At 43.1% G+C, this 25,796-nt stretch overlaps 1 protein-coding gene and 1 long non-coding RNA gene across 3 annotated transcripts in view; both read right to left on the reverse strand.

Annotated features, from left to right (window-relative positions):
• The window catches only part of RGS6 (regulator of G protein signaling 6), a 293,004-nt gene extending 285,121 nt beyond the window's left edge, over positions 1-7,883 (reverse strand). For both annotated transcript variants that reach the window (XM_052782295.1, XM_052782294.1), the window contains exon 1: positions 7,653-7,883. The gene's annotated coding sequence lies outside the window, so the exon portion shown is untranslated. The remainder of the gene's footprint in view (positions 1-7,652) is intronic.
• A 2,348-nt stretch (positions 7,884-10,231) lies between these two features.
• Positions 10,232-22,477, reverse strand: LOC128139627 (uncharacterized). The gene is made up of 3 exons (XR_008234448.1): positions 22,207-22,477; positions 21,344-21,441; positions 10,232-11,668 (listed from the first exon to the last, which is right to left on the reverse strand). It is a non-coding gene; the product is annotated as an uncharacterized LOC128139627 (long non-coding RNA).
• Between the last annotated feature and the right edge of the window lie 3,319 nt (positions 22,478-25,796).

The raw sequence follows: 25,796 nt of genomic DNA on the forward strand, positions 1-25,796 counted from the left end.
TGCAACCAGCAGGACGAAAGATGGGCGCACATCTAGGCATGGAAACAGCAGAGACTCTTTTGCCTCACCCTCCCAGAGCAGGAAGAAAGGACCCAATTCCGGGACTCTCCCTTTTTCTTCTCTTTAGGGAAACCCGGATGCTGAGGAAGACTGGGATTTCCAAGTTCTGCTACTCTTACAGACATTTCCTAAAGGTGCAGTCCCCTTCCATACATGTAATTAAGTGCCTCCTGTGAAAAACTGGCCTCAAAATATCCTACAGGTATGTCTACACTTCCACACAGTACTAGGGCAGGGAGCAAGCTCTAGGCTCCTGATCACCCACAGTGCTTAATTGCTAGTTTGCTCCCAGGCTCTCTTTTGTAGATCTCCAAACCAGTATGTGGACATAGGTCTGGGAACACAGTTCTTCCCCATTACCACTTGCTCCCAAGAGTCAGCACGGATGACCCCACTTGGCTTCCTGCAGATAGACACAGTCTACAAGTTTAAACTCGCTGTGTAATCTAATGTGAGCAGCTGGTTTCTGTAGGTACTCCTCTCCAATCACTTGCTGTTCCCAATTACACATGTCCTTTAATAAAACAAGTAAATATTCATGGTGTGGTGGTCTAAGTAGAACATTGCTAACTAGGGATCACCAAGGCCTTGTACCACCTCCCAAAAAGGGCGCGCTCTGTGGTCTTGAGCAATTTTCTCTCTATCTGTGACAACTGTGTTAATACTAACCCTGTCACATAACTATATAACAGATGACATCAAGGATGGACAGTTCCAGTTGTTCCAGTCATGTTAGCCACGGGTGACCTGTCTCAGCCACCTGGCAGATGATCAGACTGCTTCTTGATAAACCATGGAAGTTGATTACTTTCCTCCCCTTTCCCCAGGGAGCCACACCCCATTTTGATTCTATAGATTTCTAAATCCGCAGATATTTGTAGCTATTTTAGAATGCTGAAAATACTGTCTGCAAATGGATGTTACATCCAGGAAACCTAGGGGTGGAAGACAAGATAAAGTAACTTTCTTGGCATCTGACATTGACTAGGTCCTGAGTTCCCTGATGCCTAATTAGAGGCGTTCTCTTTTTTTTTTTTTAAATAGAGAAATACACACTACCTGTTTTCTGGTCTGTCCACCCAAGATGTGCTGGAAGCATTGCTGACTTAAAAGGAAGACCTTTCCCACTTTCAGAGTTTTCAATCTATTATCTGACAGATAAACAAGGAGAGCAAGACAACCAAAAGGAAAAATGGAATGGGGATGGGTGGTAGAGAATATTGACACATGAATTGCTTATTAACAAGGCAAATTTTTCCATTTATGAAATCAATTGTTAAAATGGGCACTTGCATACCAAATTTACTTTTAATGGACCACAATGATGTAATACCCAGGAAGAAACTGCCTCTAGTACATCCATCCTTCTTCCAAAGAATTCAGAACAAAATGCAGTATCCACCTGTAATCAGTCTACCTTCCAATAAAATAATACTGCTGTGAGCACAAGGGCTTTTGGAAAGGCTCTGAGCCAACACGCCGTTACCAAGGATAGCTACAGAGAATGTAAAAGCAAATATATGCTGAATATTTAACTGAAACAAGAGTCAGTGCTATACAAATTTAGAAATGCAAAGAGATAGATATAGCCCAACTTTGAACTTAATCTGAATTGGTGATCCCAAACTACTGCAGTATTTATAAAGTGCTATCAGTCTGCAAGGAGCAGTTGCAAAGGAGAGAGCTGAAGCTGTATTTTGTTGTTTTGCGACAATGCCAACTTATTGGCCAGATTCATTCCCTGTGGAAAATGAGTAACTGCACTGATAATACAGAGCTTGAGGGTAGACTTCTAATCCCTTCTCCAGTATAAATTCTTCTTTGAAAAATCATCTTCCTTGGATCAGTTCAGGTGTGCTAAAAGCATCCTGTCTATGAAGTTGGTCCATCAAATACACCATCTCTGAAAGTGCCTTGTACTTTATACACCATAGAAAATACTAATTGCAACTACAGTAAGCTACTTCTGGGGGATTGACTGCATTTTCTATTTTATACTATATCCAATAAGGTGAAAACAACTGAGAAAAATTGATTCAAAGAGAAAACTGAATGAGAAGAAGCACAAACTAATGGATGCTCTAACACAGGCTGACAAGAAAATCAAAATATTAAAATAAAAAAAAATAGGCCCCAGTACCTGTTAGATTCCAAATTCAGAATTACTCCACCTAAACTCCCTGTTCCAAACAGAGCTTGCTAAAATAAAGCTCCCTTCAAGTAGTCTAATGCGAGTTGATATAACAACCAATCCACCCCTGCATTGATCAGTGACTGCACAATCTCATTTAAAACACCCCAAAGTGCTGAGAGTTCTTGCTGGTTGTTCATTCTCAAGAGGATGGAAAATTCCAAGTACCCTGCAATCAAATAAAATGGGAAATCTGCTACCCAAAAGCCCAGGTGCTTTTGAAGATGTGGCACCATGCAATACCCCCGGTGCAAATGAACACAACTGGTTGCATCCCATGTACTTCAAGGACATGATGCAATATGCTATGATTTCACTGCCCTACTGTTTATCACAACACCACACAGCCTTTTCATCCAAATCACTTCAGTAATTGCAATATAAAAAGCATCTAAGCTGCTCCTGAATTAGCTAGCTCCCACAGCAGTGGTTCATCTACCCTGAACTCCACAATGCCATAACTGGACATACAAATACCAATACATGCTATGTACATTACAAATACTATTATACTTTACTACTACTATTGTTATACTATACCACTCCTATAAAGACAGTTCCTTTAACTGAGCTAATATGTGTCTGCCAGACTGCTGTTACACTACTGAAGGCATAATCTAAAACTAGTTGCTCATCTGTGACTGAGGCTAATATTATTTTCTTTTACAAAATGATAAACTAAATCACAATTAAATTAAGTGACTTCCCACATTCACATAATGGATGTCAGAGCAATAAATTGAACATATAAGCGCTGACCTTCAAACCATTAGTTATCATTTGCTCAACACACATCCCGATAACATAGTAGGTCTGTAGTAATCAATCTGAGGGGCTTTCAACTACCTTGTGAACCTGTCACCACTGATGCCAGGTTCTATAAGCGCAGTGAAAAAGATGAAATATTGTCCCTTTCCACTGGGATGATGTTTGTAACATGTAATTGAAGATTCCTGGCAAAAATACAGCACTAATTCCTCTTCACTGCCTAATTACCTCATGGTCCCCATCACCCCCATGTAGGCAAAGTGCGGCACCTGTGCCTTATTCTGCTACTGCCGAGTCTAGGAAGAGAGCTGTTTCCAGCATGACAATGCAGAGCTCCTGGGACCCCAAAATGTCAGAACCTTATTGCTCACTGAAATTTTAATCTACCTCTCTTTCTCTCTCTCCACATTCTTTGCCACCAGCTACAGAGATGTTAAAAAATAGTAGGAGATCTGATGCAACACAAGTGGGTAGCAGCAATCTCTCTTGACTCCACAATCTTTCTAGAGCTTGACAACCAATGAGGAAAACACAAATTAGCTCCTCTTTCTTGCTCCTCTTCATAGATAAAGCACAACATCAGAAATTATTTCATTCCCCAGTCACCACAAGATGCTATTACTCCAGCTGGAAACAGTAACTGAAATCATGGAAAAGTCTTTTCATGGTAAAATTTATATAGATTAAGAAAACACTGTGGATTCACTAACATTAATATCATCCTTTAAAAACTTTCAAAGTCACTATATCACTAAAGGAAAATTGTAATCAAACGCAGTTTAGCACTCTCCATGATACATCTATTATTACCTTTTCAAGGGTATAAAGATATGCCAAATTTTTCAAAGTACTTCAGACTGTGTGCACTCTAGCCACCTCTAAACCCTCATAAATCCACCACCACAATGCAAGCAGTGCTTTCACAGTAGCTACACAGAAAGTTAAGAGATGAAAGAATGGAGGCAGAAATTTGCAGAAAGAAGTTAGAAATGTAGGAATATAATAATTTACTTCGGAATATGAAGACAGATGTTTGACTATACATAAGTGCTCAAAGATGCAAACAAGGAATTCTCTAGCCTGAGGAAGTCAGATGTGTAACTCCACAGGAACCAAGCGACCAACTCATCCAGATGCTTCCAAAAACCCAAGGTGGTGTCCATCACCACCTACAGGCACCCGAGTGTTTCCAAAATGTGCCTGGCCAGCACAGCTCTGGTCAGCTTTTCTCTCATATGCAGACAGAGCTGCAAGCATTCAGGGTTAAAAGTACTACTACACCTTCAGTAACAACACAGGGCCACAGTATGTCTCTTTACATCTCATTTGATACTTCAGATGGCACAGCGCTGTCTTACACCACGTTGGTGACAGCAGTTCAAAGACTGACAAGAAGAAAAACCCTTCCAAATCATCAACATAATATTCTTATTGTACCCAGGTTTTCTTTGTAATTATAATACTGTGGTATGAATTGACATAGATAATAATGCAGTCATGAAGAAGCTGAGAAGAGTCCCACGAAGAACAAGGAGGATTTCAGTTCTGATAACTACATGCAATATTTGTACCCTGAAACAGTCTAGCGCTGCTCAGTGAAGTGGACCTGTTTGTTCATACAATCTCCCCTTTAGAGAGCCTAGGTGTGCTTGCAGAAACGTGACTGAAGCTCTAGGTGATGAGCACACACAAGGCAACAACAAACCGTAAGGGCAAAACTGCACCCTTGTAGCATTGGGCATGGGAAGAGCAGCTTGCCCTCATTCTGCTGCCGCTTTACAACTGCAGGGTTTGACTTAGATATCAAAGGTATCTCCAGCCAGAGCCTCCAGGTTAGTTATCCCTCATTCTTGAAAAGCTGGAGACTCATATTATTATTGAGGACAGCAAGAAAAACAATCGTCGCGCAACACCTTTGTATTTCCATTAGGAAGCCTAAGCCACAGCACTGCAAGATTCAGCAGTTTCACCACACACTAACACAGCATCCTAACGTACCGTGTTAAGATGACACACTGCAGCTATTTTGTCTTCCTGCTACTCCACATACAGCAGCTTCTTTTCTTTCCCTGCCATCTGCTAGTTTGCTGCAGTCTGCTGGGACAGGACTGCTCTCTCCTTTTCTCCCCTTCTTGGCTGCTCGAAGGGACGACGACAGATCCTAGCATTTCCAGTCCATACACTAAGCTTTCCTCCAGCTGCCTCAGAAACATTAACCAACGCGGAGTTACTCCCTTGAATGAACAGTGCTCTGCTCACCTCTGCCGTACCAGTGTGCTCCACCAGAATTACATCCTAGATACTGAAACACCCTGTAAGTGGTTAGCAAGGAAGTAATTGCTGCTTTAAGAGGACACACCTTTTCTTCTTATCTTCAGGTGTCATTGATTAAAACAGGTATCTGCACCATCTGCATCCCAGGGACCATCAGAGAGAAATTAAGGCAAGCAGTGTTGACAATGACTATATGCAGCTTCTTATTATGCCCTTTCTTAGAAGAGAAGGGTCGTAAGAAGAAACCAGAAAAATCAGTCAGGTAGGTGAACAGCAATCTTCAAATATCTATTACTATAAACCTCAGTATGAGATGTGCAGCAAATCACTATTTTTCCTTCTGATCACTACTACAGTTCAAAATGGAAAAAATAAGGGCTATCTGAACTCCACCACGCTTGTAGCCAGTTAGGGAAGAAATTGGAATGTTTGCTATTAATTATTCTATTAGTCAGGTCATTAGAAAAAGGAACAGCTCATCTAAAAGAGTCAATATTGGCTGAGTCTAAACAGTTTCTTCAGCATTTAACACACACATTCAAGCAATGAACACTATTATTCTGTGCTTGTAACCATATACCCCAAAGTCAACAACTGCTCTTCAACATCTGACCTCTTTTTAAAGCAGATTTACAAGAAAGTACAGTGAAAGTGTTCCCAGTCAGCTGGTGAGAAAGTATTATGGATCATAACTGCACAGCAAACAATTGCTAGTTCTTCCGATCTGCAAGATCAGGATAAATCTGGCATTCAAAAAAAAAAGAAAGAAAGAAATGGACAATAGTAAATATATACAACCTTCCACTTCAAAATAAACCCAAATTGACCCTGAAGAATATTTACAATGATATCAAATGCCTTAAACCCCCAAAGCTTTGAGCTACAGTTAACCTCTTTTCACTATATTCTTCAGTGAGCAATTACAAATAACGCTATACCTTTACAAAGCGCTTTTCACACTCACAGCTCCCAAAGCACTTCCCACAGAAACACATAAACACAAATGAAATGTAGCTTTCTTTGGGGTGAGAAGCCACCAATACACAGCGTAATGTGCCAACGCAAAGGTAAGTTTTACAGTACATCTTTATTTAATAAAGACAAATTTTCCTGCTTTCTGATCCCTACATGCTGGCAGTTAGCAAACAGAAAACAATCAAGAGCAATCATGCACATCCATAATCTTTAATTTCAGGGAAGTGTTGGGAAGTGTCATGCTGCTCTGTAGCACGCAGGCTGCAACTGGGATACCGATCTGGCAAGCCCCTCGCGGATCAGCTGAAGCAAGCCTCGACTTACCCAGGCTGTCCCAGCGAGGGCCGCGGCCGGCAGCGAGAGCGGCACTGGTGTGGACGGGACAACAAGATCAGAGCCACAGGCGTAGTCAGCCTCTTGGAGCGGCAGCCCTGACTGCTATTATGTCTGCACCGTATAAGCGGCAGTGTGCCGTTATCTATACAAAAATCTGCATCTTCCTCAGAAAAGAAATACTTGAAGCTCCTTGCTGGCCCCGCAACCTATTCCTCTATTTATGCCGTCGCAGCTAGTGACTAGGAAGATGCTTTTAGTGTCACAGGAGATTAAGGCTCTGGGAAGAGAGTGCCTGGCAGCTTTACTCTCACACACCGATCTGTCTTCATACAAACGCACTTTGTTGGCGGATGAAAGTATATTATTGCCGTACGCTACCGAAGCGAAACAGTTTCCCAGTTTTCCCACGGGGCACCCGCTCCCCCTCCAAGCCGTACCCCAGCGCTTGCCCCCCCTCGTCCTTCTCCGAGGCCTCCCCCCGAGACGCTCTGCGGTTTCGGGGCACCACAACTTGTCGTGTCTCTCCACCGAGCCCCGGCTCCCCGGGCACTGCCCTGGTACCTGCTGGGACGCCGCGTCCCCTGAACCCCCGCCGAGCCTCGAGGGGAGAGGGCACCCCCGGCACCGCCTGGGCAGAGCCGAGGCGCCGCCGGCGACCCGGGGCCCCTGCGGGAGGGAGAACCGCAGCCGCGGTGCGCTCGGGGCGGAGGCGGGGGGGGCCCGCACGACGCGGGAAAGGGCGCAGCCTTCCCCCTGCCCGCCCAGCTACGCGGGCCAGTACATACACACACACACGCGTTACACAAGCACCGCCTTGCACCTGTCCGCTACTACCAACTCGGAGCAAACTCCCCCCTCGGGGCCGCCCGGGCAGCCCCCTCCCGCCGGGCCGGGGCTCCGCTATCCGCGGCGGGACCGGGGCGGGAAGCCCTCTGCGAGGGCAGAGCCGAGCGGCCACCGCTCCGCCAAACCAATGCGGAGATGGATGAAAATAACGGCGACGAGAGCAGCCCCTGCCCCAGCCCTGCCTGCAGCCCACTCCCATTACCTTAGCAACCGCGCCGCCGCCGTCCCCTGCCGCCCCCCGCTTCGCCTCTCCTCAGGGACGGGGGGGGGCCCGCACCATGGCGTGAGCCTGCGGGCGGGGCCGGCGGTTTCCCCGGGGCTCTTCTCCGCGCCTCTTCCAAAAATCACTCGCTCGCTCTCCTCAGCGCCCCTCAGGCTGCGGCGGGGACGGCGGCGCAGGCGGCGAGGGCGACGCTGCTGCTGCTGCTGCTGCTGCTGCTGCCGCCGCCGGAGCGCCGCGGGCAGACCGCGGCCCCTCACCCCCGCCTCGGCCGACCCCGCACCGCCGCCGCCGCCCGACCCTCCGCCGAGCCCGCGCCGGGCGGGCGGGGGCGGCGGCCCGGGCGGGGCCGTGGGGGCGGTGACGGCCCCGGCCCCGGCCCCGGCCCCGGCCCCGGCCCCGGCCCCGGCCCCGGCCCCGGCCCCGGCCCCGGCCCCGCCGCCGCAGCAGCGCCCGCTGCGGGCAGCCCGGGCACAGCTCCCCCGGCCGGCACCGGTGCCGAGGGAAGCGGCTTTCCCCCCGGTTTTGAGCCCATCCGTCGCCCTTTGCCGGTGACGCGGGGAAACTTCGGCCCCCCACAGCCCGCCACCTCGGCTGCCTCTGGGCGACTTGGCGCAGCTCTGAAGGAAGGCAAGGAGGGGAAGACAGGCCTTACATCTGTCTTCCGCTCTTACTTATGTGTTGGACCGCATGATTAACCCGGTAGGCAAAATTCTTCCCTCTGTAACCGTGAAAGCCTTATCTCTGGGTCGTGCTCCTCCAACACCCAGGGTTTCCCAGCTGAAGCCTGGGGTCACAAGGAGCCTGGGACTCCGCACGCTGTTACCCATTATAACAGGCACCACAGCTTCAACAAAACCGCGTAGAGACCCAGCTCTTTTAAGCAGACCTGTCACATGGGCAAAAGCCATTACGTTAGCTAGAATGAGTTTCCATACATTAATTAGGTGAGCAAAGTAGCTTGCCTACTTCCTAACGATATTCTCCACCAATTTCCCTGTTGGATGGGGTAAGATTTTTATTCCTTTCCTTTTCCTCCAGAAGGCAAGTTAAGCCCACCTTGCCCAAAATTGACCCTCAAGTCTGAGGAAGCTATGCTGGAAAGCACTAGGCCAGACCCTTGACAGCAGGCGTCCGCGCCCATCTCTGTGCCAAAATTTTCTGCATTTCCAAGGTTTGGTTTCCACACGTCAGACTTATTATTGCAGTTGAAACTCTTCACGGTAAAGGCTGTCAGCTCCACAGAGGAAAGGCTACTTTACCAACTTGCACACCCTGTCTTAAAAGCCCTTGTGCGGTGTCCCTGTTCCCCCCTTTCCTAACACCGTGGATGTTATCAAAACCAGGCTTGTAGTTGATAAGCCTGCTGATTGACACCAAAAGCTATCTTGTGCAAGGATTCCCTGTTATGTTACGCTTGTGGTGCGCCTAGCACATTGCCTTTCTGGTGATGTCCGGTACACGAAACTGCTGCAAGAATTCAAATGATAAATTCCGAAGAAAAAATTATTTCTGGTGCAACGCTGCATGACTTCGATTTCTACTGGATCTGTCTCTCCATCTTTACCATTCTTGGCTACTCCTTCCTTAGTCTTGCAAATGCCAGGTTCCAGCCTGCACATTTTGCCCACGCTCACTTCTTCTGAAAGGTCCTGCATCTTCACAGACTGTGCATTTATTTCCTTGTCACGCTCAAAACTGCATCTGAGTGGCAAAATTCTGCAGTTGTGCTTCACGTGAGCTCATTGACCATTATGGAACTTCACAGGGCATTGATTCAATTGATTTGGTTCAGATTTCAGCTGTGAGCATTTAAAACCTTCTGCGGCAGGTTAAAACATTCTGATCTTGGTGACCTTCCCTGATTTTTTTGTTCAAAGAGATTGCACTTCTGAAACATGACAGGATATTTTGGGGATACTTTTTTGAAATAAAATAAATCTAATAATATTTCCATTTATATCAAGTTTGAATTTAAACTACTTGCCATTCCCTTAAGATAAACCAAAGCATGTTATACATTATTTGCCACACAAAGTTTTCTGGCAAAAGGAGGAAGGAAAAAGTGGCTACCTGTGAAACACAGATTTTTTTTTTTGCAGATATTTTCTCAGCAAAGCATTTCAAACCAGTAGTTATATCAAGTCAGGCTGGAGTATGACTTCATGTAACATCAGGGATGAAATATTTCAGTGTCTTATATCAGGTATATTCAGGAAAAACTGTTTCACCTCTGTTCTACATGGTCTTTGCTCTCCCAGCTTTCTCAAAGGAGTGTACATGCGGTAGTTAACAGGTCTAAGTGCTTCAGTTTATCAGCTTAACTCAGACTAAAATGCAAGTTCTATAGAAATGCTGTTTTCAAAATACAGGATTGATAGAAAATATTTCACATGTGTATTAACTGCAATTTAAAGAAATTATGAATATGTTTCCTGGCAGTGTTTCCAGGCCGAGTATTACCGTAGTACGGCAGCACATGATGTTAAGAAAGGAAGCTGACTGGAAACGTTAAAGCAAAAGTGACCACTGTGCTTTTTTAAATTGTGCTCAACAGAAGAAATTGTAACCAAAAAGTACAAATGAAAGGAAAGGCAAATGATAAATAAAAATAGTTTAAATGGTATTTCAGTTTGCGATAATATTTCATGTCTTTTCTTACCATTTGATACTATAATTAAATGAATCTTTGCCTAGTGGGTTCTCTCAAGTAACAACTATTCTTTGGTCCCTTGAAGTAATAACTGCTATAAAGAAAAATGGCATAGCAACATTTTTTAATTTCATGCATTAACTACTAGAATAAATGATACATAATTAAAACCAAAAGAAACCAAGCTAGGTTTGTATTTGCATTGATCCTTATGCTGAAAACAATGTAGTCAGACTTGGTTCATCAAGGAGATAATTTCTCGGTTTAACCTCTTTCCCAGCGGGAGAGTCCAGCAGTTTGATGAGTGTGATTAGAGATGCAGGAACAGTTCCATTTAGATCTGTGGGACATCTCAAGTTGATGTAGAACTAAGCACATACAGAAATGTTTGCGGAAAAAGACCTTCCACCTGAAATGCTTTGTTATGCTCAGTAAGTACTGGGGAAGAATGCGTGGCGAGGGACTGCTATGCATTTTTCCAGCCAGGGGGACAGAGTTTTGTTGTCCCCTCTCCACTGTATTTTGTGATGAGATCTTAAAGCCAGAAAAGCCTACCATGGTCCACACGAGGTATAGAACATCACCTGTCAGTAACGATACATCATTGAAACCGAAAGAAGCTGAGCTAGATTTTCATTTTCACTAATATGTACACTGAAAATATTTGGCCAGCTTTATCATAGAGACTGATTTTGATGACCAAAACAAAACTTTTACAAAGTTATCCTATCTTTTACTGAAGACTGCAGCAGTAGAAAACGTCCCCCACACCTAGTAATACTCTCGAGAAGTTATATTATCCTCATTGCTGTAAAGGGGTCATTTTATCAGCTTTGAAAGGTACAACTTTCAACCACAGCATATAGTGGCTATGACACTAGAGTTACACATGCTCACAGGGCCTGTGCTAGCTCTCTTACTCACAGCCCAACAGTGGGAGTCTCCAGGGTATTTCGAGAGCTTCTCCACATGGTGAAGAGAGTCACAGCACAGCATGTTCCCCTGTGATTGTCTGAAAAAAAGGAGTAGATATGGCTACCTTTCTGCCAGTAGCATCCTCCTCTCCTGGTGCTTGAAGAAAACTCTGAAGAGCAGAAGCTGGTACGGCTGCGGTGGTTGCGGTGCTCAGAGGTAGGGCCAGTGCTTTCCTTTCAGTTTGCAAACCAACAGGGTTGTTGATCTGACGAGTAAGTGTTACCCCGTGGCACTTACTTCATAAATATTAAATAGTTGTTAATTACAAGAAAAAATGGAGCTGCTGGCTCAGGGGTGGGTGCCGAGACATCACTAAACTGGTGCTTTTTCCCAGGAAGGCAGTAAAGAGGAGTAAGTGCCTCTCTCCTGGCTGAGTGCATGAAAAAAGCAAAGAGGTTTTCAGAGTTGTTCAAGGTAGGTTCTATTTTTCATAATATGTTTAATTTAACAGTGACCTAGTTTTACAACAGCTTTCAGTGTCTTGGCTTTTCTTATCTCCTGTGTCTTAGCCTACATCATTAGAATAACAGAGCAATAGGCTTTACAGACTTTGTTAAAGCAAACTAAATAAGACCTTAGCTGGTGGATTAATTCTTCTCTCCTATTTTGTTTCAGGCAGTCATTCTGGCACAATTTCTCTGTAGTTTTAAGGAGGTTTTAGCACATTGTTTATGGTACATATTGTATTTTTTTTTTTAAATGTCAGCACAAAGCCCGTTGCTTATTTCATGGTACATTTTTGAGTATCAGGCTGTAGCAGCAGTCTTGAATTCCTCAGCCTTTTTACAGGAGGATCCTTTGTTTTGTAAACATTCAATTAACTGTATAGAATTGGTGGCTAGATTGACTGGCAAATTTGGAAGTTTACAAGCAGTACAGACGCATGCTAGCATTCAGCTGGAGCAAGTTGTGGGGTGCCGTTAATTTTGCTTACCTTACTTATCTACCAGAAGGAAAAAGTTATTCTGCATCTTGTCATTGAGACCAATAACTGGCAGGTCAAGTGATATTTGCTCTCTCTTTTGCCATGTGCTACATACGGTAATCTCAACTACTGTTTCATGGTACCCCTCTGTGATTCCTAGCTTGTCTTTATGGAAGTATACTTTAAAAACTCCTAATACACTATAGTGTGTGCTATGTTCCATATGGATTCAGCAGGAAAAGGGAGCAATTAGAAAAATAGTTGATTTCAGCCATGCAACCCCAAAACACATTAGGTCTGCACAAAGATTGCTCTTCCTTCTACCTCCATCTCAGAGACTCTCAGGAAATTTTGTCATTGGAGAGTCAAGTATGGGGAGCCTTGCTGTGCTGAGTCCTTCCTGCACACCCTTCTATGGAGGGGAAGCCAGCATAGGAGATGCTGCCACATCTGCCAAGTTTATACGAGTGTGAGTGCTTTCTCTACAGGGAGAATTCTCCCATGGGGATCTCAGCCCACAAGAGGTTTCCGTTGATCCATGTTAACGTGTTTTGCAGAAATTGAACATGTCAGGCTGAAGAACGCAGGTAATGTATACTGCCAGTTTCTGAGCCGTGAGTTAAACAGCATCAAACCAAATGTATACTTCTACAGCTACAAGGATCACGCAAGCTAAAAGAACAAAGGCAACTTAACAGGAACCATTCAGAGCCAGCGTGCACTGGCCTTGTTGAGCTTCACTGAATTCCTCCCTTTGTGCAAAGGGATTTCAGCTGTCTTTGCAAACATGAAATTTGTGTCAGCTCTAATGCTTCTTAAATTTTGTGTGACTTCTGACAAACTTCTCAGTGACTTGTTACCACCAGGAAGAAAACCCAACAACATGGTGATGAATTTCAGGCATAGAGGAACCTGTGCCTTGAATCCAGGGGAATCACAAAACCAAACCAAAAGTATTGAGTATAATTTTTTTGTATAAAGCTAAAAATATCAGGACAGCATTAGTAATGGTCTCTCTGTTCAATTTTATCAATAAAGAACACTGTGGGAAAGCAAAATTCACAGTCTTTTCAAATACACCTGGGACAGTCCAGAAGACCTGGAAGTATTACACAGAGGTTTGTGTAAGAAGCTTTGCCTCATATTGTCTTCCCTGGAGTCCCAAAATGGACCAAGAGCAATACAACTAATCAGAAGGGGACAGATTCCATTTCCTCAATATTCTGGTTCTTGCTCAAGGATAGCAGAGGCACCCTTTTCTCTCCTACCTTGGAAATCTCACATCTGAACAAATCAGAGCACTGGCTGAATGAGGAGATGAGCACTGTCTCATTCTTTCCTGTGCTAAAGGTGGGTCTTAAGAGGGGATTTTAGTTTTTTCTATAACAGCTAAGAATCTGCTAAGATCTCTCCACCACTTCCTTCAGTTCACCGGAAGATCAGTTCCTTGATATCTAATGATGTTTCTTCTTTACTGTCCTTTAGTCAAGAACAGCCTTCTGCCTAGACTCCATCCATCTGATCCGAACTTGTAAAGTTTTCCCGGACCAGGTAGAGCCTCCACTTCTGCCACGTTGAATGTCCAAGTATTATGAAAGCTCACAGCTCTAAGTGGCAGAAATGTGTGAATTCCCATAGAATTCAGGCTTCCTTCAGTCTTTACCTGCTGGACTGGAAAAGGTGCACAAGGAATACTTACTTTGAATAAATCAAAACATCCTTGGCTATTTTCTTCTGCGATACTGCAAAAGTTTCCTTTGGATTTTTTGTGTTTGAAATAGGTTTTATGATGATTAATTACATAAGCTGTGATGGGAGCTGCTGCACAGTGGGAATGAGGAGCCTGAAGTGTGGAGGAAGGCATGAAATGTGTTTAAAAAAAACCCTCAAAACTAGCAAGATGCAGTATGTGCCTTTCATAGCCCTGATCTTGCTGTTTGTATGCTATATCCCTCTCTCGCCACTATTTATCTGTGTCTTATTAAACTATGCATTTGTCACAGCAGAAACTATATCATCTCCTGCTTTTGAAAAAACATTTAACATATGGAAGAAACGGCAAACATCACCATAAAACATGTTTTGTTTCTGTACTTGGATGATTTATAGTACCCACCACCACAGTTCAAGTATCAAAATGCATGTCTGTGTGTTTGTGTATCTATATATATTCACTTGGTGTACACACACATTTTTATATATGAAGTCTTTTCTCTAATAGTTACAAAAAATTTGCAGAGTGTTGGTGATTTTTCTAAATCACATGGTGCCATTTCTCCCTCTTTGGCTAATTTATGTAGCTAAACATCACAGGGCATTTTCTAGTTTGGCAGGGGAGTTTAACATTTGACATTTGCTTTTGGTGAATATTCAGTTACTTAATTTTGTTTCTTCTTTTTTTTTTTTTTTTTCCTATTAACAGCAGTAAAGCCTGAGCAGTCAAACATTTCTACAATTTGAATAAGACAATTCCCTAAAACTCAGTTTCAAATTCAAGTGACTATTAATGGATTGCTTTTCAATTATTGTTCCAGCTTGCCTCCTGCTGAGAAAGTACTGCACATGGAGGAGATCTGGCTGAGCGGGGGTCAGTTATGCAGCACTCACTAAGATGAGTGGGAGGTGGGAGGCAGAAGGACTCAAAAACCAGATATTAGCCTAGGAAACCTGATTTTTCTAGGCTTTCACTAGAGACGGTGGGTAGATACAGCTGCAGATTCAAAGCTGGAGCATAACTTCAGATACTCAGAGCTGTGCCAGAAAGAACTTGTCTTTCTCTCTGCTGAGCACAAGACCGTAAGGAGGTTTGCCTTGCTGAACTGCGGTTAACCTTGCCTAGCTTTGTGAATCTCCCTTGACTACAAAGCCAGGAATCTAGATGCCAGTTCTGGAAATGTCAGCAGTGTGAAATACGAGATGGATCCCAGGGCTCAGTTCTGGTCTCCTCTTCCACCTCTCTGACCAGAAGAGCTCCACCAGCAGCTCTCTCCTTGAAACGCACTCCTTACTTCAATACTCAGCCTGCTAAGCTATGATAATAGAGACTGATTCAGCCCGATTCAATTAAAACACATTTCAAACCATTCTGCTGTTAAACTAGAACATGAGAACACCACACTTGCACAGTGCATAATTCAAAATAATGCACGGGATCTATTTTAAAAAACACAGGTTTAATTATGTGTTTTTCTAATTATCCAAGAAACTGCTTCAGATCAGCGTCACCATTAACTCCACAAATCTTTAAAAGATATAATACACTTCATGTCAGGATCTCAAAGACCGTTATAAATGCTAATGAAACAGTGAGTCCTCAAATCCACTTGCAGGTAAATAACTACGGCAGACATGGTTGAAATTCTGCCATTCTTCAACTGCCTGGGCTGAAACCTTTAATTCTATGGACCGGCACAAGGCTGGCTTCTTATTTTCTATCTTCTTTTTTTTTTTTATATATATATATATATATTTCAGCAAAACCAGTTTAACTTGCTCCAAGGAGATAGGATGAAAAAAGGCTTTTGCCCATGTTAAATATATTCTTATAAATGAATATGCCCATGTTTTGAGGCTATTGTTAAAACTGTATCAGGGAGATGGGCCTTGGTGACAAGGATATGCCGTTCTGTGAAAATCTGCCCAAATTTTGACAAGTTACAAAGTCTGAAATTTTCAGCTTGTTCCTGCTTACATTCTTGGAGATTGAAGGCTAAATTTCCCAGAAGATGATTGCAGTGATGCATATTCAGAAAAGTATAGATAATTTTAACTAAACATGTAAATTACTCAGTGGTTTGGGTTTTTTTTCTGCTTCTTATTATCAAATTGTGGCACAGAAGGGGACTGGAAATCACTGAGTCTGTTGACTGCTCAAGGTAGGCTCAGCTATGCCTAAATTACTCCTGACAAGTCCTTAAAGACATTCAGTGCTGGAGATGCCATAGACACTCCAGGAAATTTAGTCTAGTGTTTAGTGGAACACTGTCTGTACAAAGTTTCATCCTAATATTGAAGGTGAATCTCTCTTGTTAAAATTGGAGCCCGTTATTTCTTGTCCTTCATCATGGATGTAGAAAGCAGATTATCACTGTTCTCTTTGGAGCAGAATTTCACATTTTTTAAGACTTTTACCCATTTTTCTGTATCAGATTAGACAGCATCAATTTTCTTTCCTTACAACTTGTTTTTTCAATGTCTCACCATTCTGATTGCTGTCCTCTGGACCATCTCCAGCTGCTCCACATTTTTCTTGTGTCCACAAGTGTACACACCGCTCTTGCTGACACCTCACCAGTGCCAAACAGAGCACTCTGCGCCTGCACAGACAGCCCGGGGTGACGTTCCGCTTTTTTGCACCAGCCCAGCATTATTACCTCCTCTTCAATTTGTGGTCTAGGATGCCTGCTAAATATTTTCCCACAGAATTTCTGTAAAAACAGTTCCTTGCTGTCCTGTATTTCTGCAGTTCCTCTTTTCTGTCTAAATGTAGCTCTTATTCATATTGAATGCTACCCACATTTTTCAGATCGTATCTGCAATTTATCAAGATCACTGAATTTTAATCCTGGCTTCTAACTAACTTGCAGTCTCTTGCTGCTTGAAATCATCTGCAAATTTAATAATGATTCTCTTTGTGTCATCATCCAGCTCATTAATGAATTTAATGAATACTACCAGACCTAGAGCAATCCTCTGTGGAACTTCATGCAAGTCATCCTTACATTTTGACACTGAAATGTCTATAACTCCTGTTTGAGTGTGGTCTGCTAATGGAACGCAGCATCACATTTTTCGGTACAAATATTTACAAGTTCACAATTTACCTTCTGCAAAATAGTTGTTAAAACTTTTGTTTTTCTTTTTGCCAGGAAATTCTTTTATTAAAATATTAATGGGACTCAGATTTCAAAGGAGGTTGAGCAGAGGTGAAGCAAATTTCATGTTTCATTCAAATACTTGATTGTGGGAAATATCTTGAGGTGCACTTTTCTTAGCATTCACAGAAGGTAGTCACTCTTTTAGATACTGCCTGTCTGTCATTGTCCTCCCTTCCAAAAAGGTTTCTCAGATTTTAGCTCAGCAGTTGATGGCAATAACACGCAGGAAAGCATAAATATTGAAACATGGAGAAAGAAAGTCCTTGATACTCCATTGGAGCACCTCGCTTTGGGAAAAATCTTTGTATTTGCAGGGACTTAGAGACCTTATGCTACAGTTTTGCTCCTTTGAACCCCATATTGTGCAAAGGAATAATACCCTCCATGACAGAACATATTTAGAAAAGGCCCACAGATCAGCTCATGTGGCTGTGAGCTATAATCTACCCACACATGCTAAAAAAACAGAGCTCTCTTCACTCTGTTATAATCAGCTGGTCCTCCTCATCCTTTCAGAATATGAAGGAAAGTCTCTCTTGCTAGGTGCTCAACTATTCAGTTTTTGGAATGATCAGGAAAACACAAAAGTATTTCCAGTGTCTGTACCTCTTGAGCGGGCTGTGTCTTCCTTGCTTCTACATGTCTGATACGTGGACTTTACAAACTGAATAGTTCTAAGTAAAATACCAAGAATCTAAAGTGTAGCAACCACCTTTGGAGATCTAGCCTAGCTGGGAGCTCAGACATCACCTTGAAATGACAGCCAAGCTTCTGTTCTTTATTAGATCTCATGCTTTTGTTTTGCTTTGTAGCTCTGAAAGCTGTCACTGAAGATGAAACTTTTACCGTCCTGTCCACATCTGCAAGGAGCTGCATATTTACCCAGTGCCACCCCTGTGGATGCAGCCTCCAACAACCAGTCCAGCTCACCAGTCTACTGGGGTGAGGAGCACAAGTTCAATATACAACTGATCTGAGAGGTACCTGCAACCAAAACACTCTCTCCTCACCCATGTCCTGGCCACACATTCCCCACACTTCCATCAGGTCGATCTAGTGACCACGTGGCTACAGGACAGGTCTATTTGGCTGGCAGATCTAATGGAAAACAAAGGCAGCAAACGAAGATGACTCTGCAGCTGCAACAGGGGAGGAAGACTGCCTTTGAAAAAGGCTACTAGTTTTTAGCTCATTTTAGATGCAACACAAACTGTTACCTCTGCCTCCTCTCTGCATATTTATCTCCTTCCTACCCTCTAGCCTCCCCGCATAAGCCCCTGCCCACATGTTTTAAGTCGTCTGGCTTTAAGTATTTTCAGCAGTTTTCATTTTTAATCTACAGTTTAAAATCCTATGCTCCATGACAAAACCCAGACTCAGCTCTTCCCTGACTTCTCTGGCAGTGCATCTTTTTAAAAACAGACACACTTGTTTGGTCTTTGCTAAAGCAGTGTGTACATTAGTCTTCCAGTCAATTTCACAGTAATGTAGATTATCAGAAATTAATTCCAAACAAAGCTAAAAATATTGTGCTCGTTCTCCAGCTCCGCCTTGAAGGACCATGTTATCTGATGGGGACGGTGTGTGGACCCAGACAGTAGGACTTCTGTCCTACACGAAGTGACTGATTCACCTTATGACCTCTGCCGGGCAAAAAGTTAGGTCCTCCTCTAAGGCAATGTCCCAGACTTCCTCTACAGTCACTGGGGGGCAAGAAATTCACCTATTTTAGATTCAGATTTGGCGATGGGATGTGTTGCCTTTTGGAGTTGACACCATCTCTTCATTCTTTTGGGAAGGGCCTGGACAACCAGCTCAGACCAGCTGTTAAAGGGTGGGAGCGAGGGAGAAGAAACTCAGATAATGGATTTTAGTCAGAAGAGACTTGTTTCTGCAAAGCACTCTGAACTCTCATGGAAGTTTTGGACAAACCATTAGCCTTCAGGATTGTTTCCTAAACCTGAGGAGAAACCAAGCATAAAAAAAGTGGGCTGAACCATGGATGGCTCCCTTAATTCTTGGGGGCTTAATGCTTCTTTTTTTGACATTTAATGACCTATCCTGTTACATATTTTAAAGGGGAGTGGTAAAAACTACAAATGAAAATGCAAAAATATCCTGATATTGCAACACCCTTATAGATGTCATGTAGGAGATCTCAAGAAAGACAAGGTTTCTAGCTTTGCAGCCACCGTTAAAATGAGATCATGAGACCAGCAGTTTAATGCTTAACAGTTTTCATACACAGCAACACAAATTACTATGCTAGGTAAAAATAGGACCAGCTTCAAAGATACTTTTTGCATGCAGCGTTGGCTGCAGGGATAGCAGGCTTAGTCTGTCATTAATATCAAACAATTTTTCTCTGTGACTGACCCTGCAGGTGAAAATTTTCAGTGCCTGTACACTGCATTGCTAGCTACAACCCCTGGACTGTCAGGAAAGACTCCTGAAAAGGAAACTAATAACAACAAAGAAAACGTGAGAGACAAAAACAGAAGGGAGAGAGTCTAATCAAAACCCCAGTTTTTATCTTCCTGACCCCTTCTCTTGCTGCCTTAGACCATCCTATCATGGTCGTGATATAATCCACTGTAGGGAGAGATCTTCCTAGTTTTCACCTGATTGTCTTAAAGCTGTTTTTTTCCCCACTGAAGTGTTACAACCCTGGCTATGCACCAGCATTTTAAAAAAGTTTCCTATGCAGGTATTCAAGTTTTAGCTATTACAGTTTAAGAAGAAAACTCTGGCAAAATTTTAACAGACTCCATTATCAGGGAGTTTCAAATACTTGGAAATTATCTGGTTTTAATATAACAGCTAGACCCATCTCCACATTGGAAGCATTTTTTGGTCCAAGCCAGATTAAGGTTCTAAGTAGCCTTAGGCAGGGAAAAATGGGAGGGTTATAGAGACCATGGGAATGTCCTTTAGTCTTAAGCTGCCCATTGTCTATCCCACAACTTTACACAGGGAACACTTCTACAGCAACTGCTGAAAAATATCCAGAGCCAGTGAAAAAGAATGGAGAGTAAAATCCTATTTTCAGAAGTGGTGTGCCATCTGGTTGTTACCATACATGTAAATACTACCCTTTTACAAAAACTCCCCAGTGTATCGCAGGTTTTACTCAGTCTCTTCTTCCTTCAGTGCTTCTGCCTTAATTTTAACAGGTGCTACAGATTCTGAGTATATATATATGTGGGCTATCAGCACCTTGCATTTTGCCCAACCTCATTATTAAGAAGACAATTGCAATGTCCCCTTTGTAAGAAATGCACTTTCCTACTCGAACCTGTGCTTTCACAGACCTAGGACATTGCATGTAGGCTGCTGTTTACTGCAGTTAACAGTCTCTGGAAATAAAGACCACAATGAATTTTGTGTGCCAACAGGATTCCTATTTTTCATTCTCTCTTTATTTGGGGAGCAATGCAATGCTGTTCACAATAGTTTTTTCCTACCTTTTATTTTTGGAAAGCAGGTAGTTCTGTTCTTAATTAATTCTCTCAATTGAAGCTCTGAAGGGCACTGTTCATTCATTCTCCACTGCCATGATATGCCTAGTCTCCTCAGATGTTCCTCTGTCCACGCGCCCCCCCCTCCACTACTCCCCATCACCAAGGGTCAGCTCTGACCCTCCATACCTGTATAAAAGCATGGCCTCCCATTTCTCTTTGCCTACACAGCATGGTAGGACTTCAGACAGACCATAGGAGCATGGCCCAGCCTAGCCTTTTGCTTTCTGTTCATCACAGAGCATAACAAATGTGGAAAAGTTCAGATAAAAGGGGATGCCTGAACAGTTTTGTTGTTTTCTCTCTACAAGCAGTGTTCCATTTTTCAACTAGCTTTCATATTCTCATACTTGCCATGACTGTGGCACCTGTGTCCTGTAAGTTACTTCTTTCAGTGTCAACATGGAATTATGCATTTCTCTGAAAAGAATGGGAAGACTTGCATCATGCTTACTGGAACACTGCTAACTCTGCTGATGCTGGAGCAACAAAACAGCGTGCGTCTCAATTCTGGCACCAGAAACACTTACACATTCATTTTCTTTACTCTCCAGAAGCTATAACAGCATTCCTAAATACAGACTTGGGTCTAGCTTTGCAGAATTCAAATTCTGAATTCAGAATACATAGTTCATATATGAACCATGGCTTATAAATACAGAGTACGTAAATACAGTTCCTAAACACAGAATTCATAGGTCATATTCTCCCCACCAAATTACTACCTTCTGTCTGCAATACTCAGCTGTACAGAATGATCCTCGTTATTCCTGCTTTCATCGGTGCCATCATTTCTTCAGGACTCGGTGAACATAAAATAATACTGGGATGCATAAGGGAGGAAAAAATGGAGCATTAGAAGCTCTCATTAAACATTTACATTATCAGACATAGACTGACCGGGGCTAGGGACTGTTATGACAAGCATTTTTTAACAAAGATAAACAATTCTCACTCCGCATTGCTTACAGCCTGTCCTAAGACAGGCTCTCCTGCTCTCCCAGGCACACAAGCCCGAGCGTACCTGGCACAGCTGCCTCCTCTGGCTCAAGGAGGGGAAATGGATACCTTACCCAGCTCTCTGGACAAATGTGGTAATTCAGTCTCTGAAGTCTTTAGTGGTCTGGCTACCCAGCTACAAACAGTACAGCATGGGCATGTCCAGAACATACATAGATGAGTCTAAACCTCTTGTCTTTCCAGATTATAAACTAAACCCTTACAGCGTATGCCCCTTTTCAGGATATAAGCAAGTCAATATATCCTCTCCTACCACCAACCATTCCTCTCCCCTTGCTTTTGACAGAAAAATATCTGGATTGTAATCTGAGATGACACGTTGTTACAAATGAGGTTTATAAGGGAATTCAATCAAAGAAAATTTCAAAGACTACTTTCCTGTAATAAGAACGAAAAAGAAAGGGGTAGCAAAATCCTCACATGAGCTTTTCTCACCCTCTCCCCTCCTATCTACTGGAAAAGTGCTTTTATCTGTCCAGAAATCTGGGTGGAGAGAGGACTCCAAGCCCCATGATGCAGGAGGGCTCTTTGAACCATGGTGAATTTTATGCTCTGTAAAAAAAAGTACCTGAAATTCTGTAGAATATAGACATGGAGTTTGGGCTTTCAGTTTTGGTTCAGTTCAGAGATGCTTCTTGCCCCAGATCCCTTCTCTGGCAGGTATAGAGAGCCTCAGCATGTAGCTTCAGCTCTCATCAGTTACCAAAAGAGGACTTCTGGGATGTACTGATTTGTGAATGCTGTATGGGCTTTGGACTCTGAGGGGACATCTCAGGTTGATAAAATGCTAGAGATGAAGATCTTCTCCTGGAGAGTGGCAGCCTCTCAGCCTCTGTGGAAAGGTGAATACAAATACAGGCAGCATCTGCCGAGCTGATCCTCGTCTCCTGTCTCTGTCTGCCGAGAGCTGCTCACTGAAGCACACCCTAAAGCAAGAAATTAATAATTAGAAAAACCGCAAACCTCCTATGGGTTGTCACAGCTAAGTTGGAATTGAGACCTGAAGCCTCCCAAACTCTTGGCATCGTGTGAATAACAAGAGAAGGGAAAATCTTTCAGCAGTCTCCATATTACCCAACACACTGTTTAATAACACTTTCCAAGGCTTTCAAGGAGGACACATCCTGATACAGCCTTGCTCATGACAGCATCATTTGTGGTCATGCAGTTACTTAACTGCCCCAAGGAAAGCTACTGGGACTGTAAGTGATTGCTGGTCTTGAATTCCACAAACCTCCTGAAGAACATCTCATGGCAAGGATTTCCGTAGGTTAGTTATGAAATGGATAAAAGTACTCCCTTCTCTCTTTTTTTTGTTCATTGTCCTCCCTTTTCTTTCAGCACTCCCCCGTTACTGCACTGAGGAAGCTTGCACAGGACCAGCATGTAGTTTCTCTGTATTACCTAGCATTGTGCAAACCATATACACTGTAACTCATCTTCTCAGTAAAATATGCAGGCTTCACCTTCTCCATCTGTTCTCATATGGAAATCTTGCCATTCTCCAAATTATTTTATTACCTGTTTTGAGGCCGTTCTATGTTTCATGGATTTTTTTCTGATGGGTACCCAGAACTGAGGGCTGCATCTTGGGAGAAGATGAGGTATTTTTCCAGAGTCAGCTGTATTTGCTATTCTTTGCTCTCCCAGGAGCAGCGGCTGTATATTTTCTGCTAGTTCATATTCCAAAACTCTTTCAGAACATGATTTTCTCTCTGGTTCCCAACTCCTGGCTTCCTGGCCCCAGTGGGATTTTTCCCTACCAGGTATGGGGAGAAGCCCAGGAGCAGCTAAAACTGGGCCACAAGGAAAAGGGACTTCGGAGCTGGGAGCAGGAGTGCCACATCACCTCCTCGCTGGGCTGCAGCTCCTCCAGAGATGCCACAGCCCTGGGAAGTTGGCCAAAACAGCACTTACCTTGCAGAAACTGGCAAACCCCACACATTTCCTGACCTAATGGGGAACATCAGCAGCTCTGCCTGCCAAAATGCAATGTGCGTGTTTGTGGCTGGTGTTAGGAGCCTGCGTCCACTACAGAAACCGAATCTCTGCGGCCTGAATACTGCAAAGCAGCACGGGGCTTTTCTTGTCTAGAAGGGAAGGATTTTTAATGAGCGTTAATTGCAGAAATACACTGGCAATCTCCCCATTAACTGTTTTGGGGATTGGGGAATGCAAGCATTCCCAGAAAAGCTGTAATTAACTATTTCTAAGACTAATTCCCTGCTTTATATTTCAACAAGAAAAGAAGTCTTCTCTCCTTGATATGATTAGGTGAGTGTTCTGGTTTGTAATGTCACAGAAAGATGTGTCTTAGGATAAAACTTTAGCATCCCATACTGTGATAGACTTTTGGGGAAATACATTTTTAAAACAACTTTTCATGCTTTTCTTCCATAATGGGCGGGAATATTTCTTTAGTACTTCAGGCAGCTGGGGAGAAGAAAATCCTATCCCTCTTTTCCTCTCAGGGCCCCCAGTCCCCTCCAAAAAGGGTAAATATATAACTATCAGAAATAATGATCCATTTTTCTAACATGCTTTATTACTTATAGGGACAGACCCAGTTATCTTTCCTTTGGATTTATTTGGGGATTAATTAACCATAACATGTATTAGACATTACGTCTCCGAGCACCTTTCTTATCACTCTGCTAAAGAACCTAAAAACTAGAATACACATGTATTATTGGTTTGCTCATTCTTTGACAACATATCATAAAACAGGGTCTCAGGGAGAGCAGTAGGACCTAAAAGACTGGACTATCTTTTCCCAAGGTTCAGGTTTCTTACAGGAGCTTGCAAAAGCTGTCTCACTGTACTCCTATCCAGCAGGCAGGCTGGAAACTTGCCATCAGTCTTACTCTTGCTCTAGACCCAGCACCGCTTTGACATTTTGTGAAACTTTGAGCTGAAAGAAACTAAAATTGCTTTTTTCCTTGCTAAAGGAGATGTATCAACAGTACATTGTCATAGTACACTATGGATGAGAAATGGCTATATTCTTATCTTGCAGGCATCATTCGTCCTGAATATATTTCCTTCTTTCTTGTTTAAAACACAGAGCAAGAGAAAAAATTTAAGCAACGAGGAATGCCATAAAATGACCTGATTAAAAAATGAGCTCTTAATACAGCTTCAGTCAAAGCAGAGATCAGCCTGATGGCCTGAAGAAATGCAGCAGCAGAGAGGTAACTGTGGCACTCAGCTGAAGCAGCCTGTGACAGCCGGGCAAGGAAATACAAGTTGATGACTGTCCTGATATGCACCACTTTGCCCAAATGAAAGGCTCATTAACCCCAATAGGAAATAACTGCAGCTTTTTAATTTACTCAAAATGCACCCATCGGAGCAGTGACTCGAGGACTGGGTTTGTTTGATTTTCACTCAGCTGTCAAGAAAGACACAAGTACAGGCAATTGTTATGGCAGATAACTACTAATTTTGATTTGCGCGAAGATGTAAAAATCTGTGGTTCAGGGAAACATCTTTGCCTTTGGCTGTTGCTAGTGGTCAGAGCTGCAGGGTCTCATCCTGCTCGCAGTACCTCAGCCCCGTGAAACTGGTCACTTCCCAGGCACAGCAGGTACGCCTAGTGCAACACCTCTCCAAACCCAACCTCTGCAACCTCCAATGCAGGTACACACCCTGTCTACTGTGTTGTCCTATTCAGGGACTGCATCGGTCATGATGCAAGCACTCAGTAAATAATAATAGTAATAAAACTGCTCTATCAGGTAAAATAGTGAACCACAGTATTGGAGATAACTTCTCACAAAAACTTGAACTGTAGAGAAAAAAGTAGGTAAGTGTCACTGACCAAAGACCCTGTAGCCTGGTGACAGAGCTTTGTAAGGAATGTGGCAGGAAACTTTTAAAATGTCAATATTATGCAAGGGGAGCTTGGTGCCAAACGGCACTGTGCGGAGTGGGGAACACCAGGGTCACCAGTGGTTTTGGCCATCCCATTTAAAAGCAGAACTGATAATTTAGACAGTCCTGTATTTCCTTCTAAGTTGGTTTTAATAGCTGAAGCCCTTCAGAATGTAATTAATGTTATATATCTGCTTATGAGAGCAAATTAGTCAGTTCTTCAGAAAGACCATTAACTTGTTTTTTTTTGCCTCTGTGCATTGTAACCAATTATAAACCCAAGAT

The sequence above is a fragment of the Harpia harpyja genome, chromosome 3 (assembly GCF_026419915.1).
Source record: "Harpia harpyja isolate bHarHar1 chromosome 3, bHarHar1 primary haplotype, whole genome shotgun sequence".
Taxonomy (NCBI): Eukaryota; Metazoa; Chordata; class Aves; order Accipitriformes; family Accipitridae; genus Harpia; species Harpia harpyja.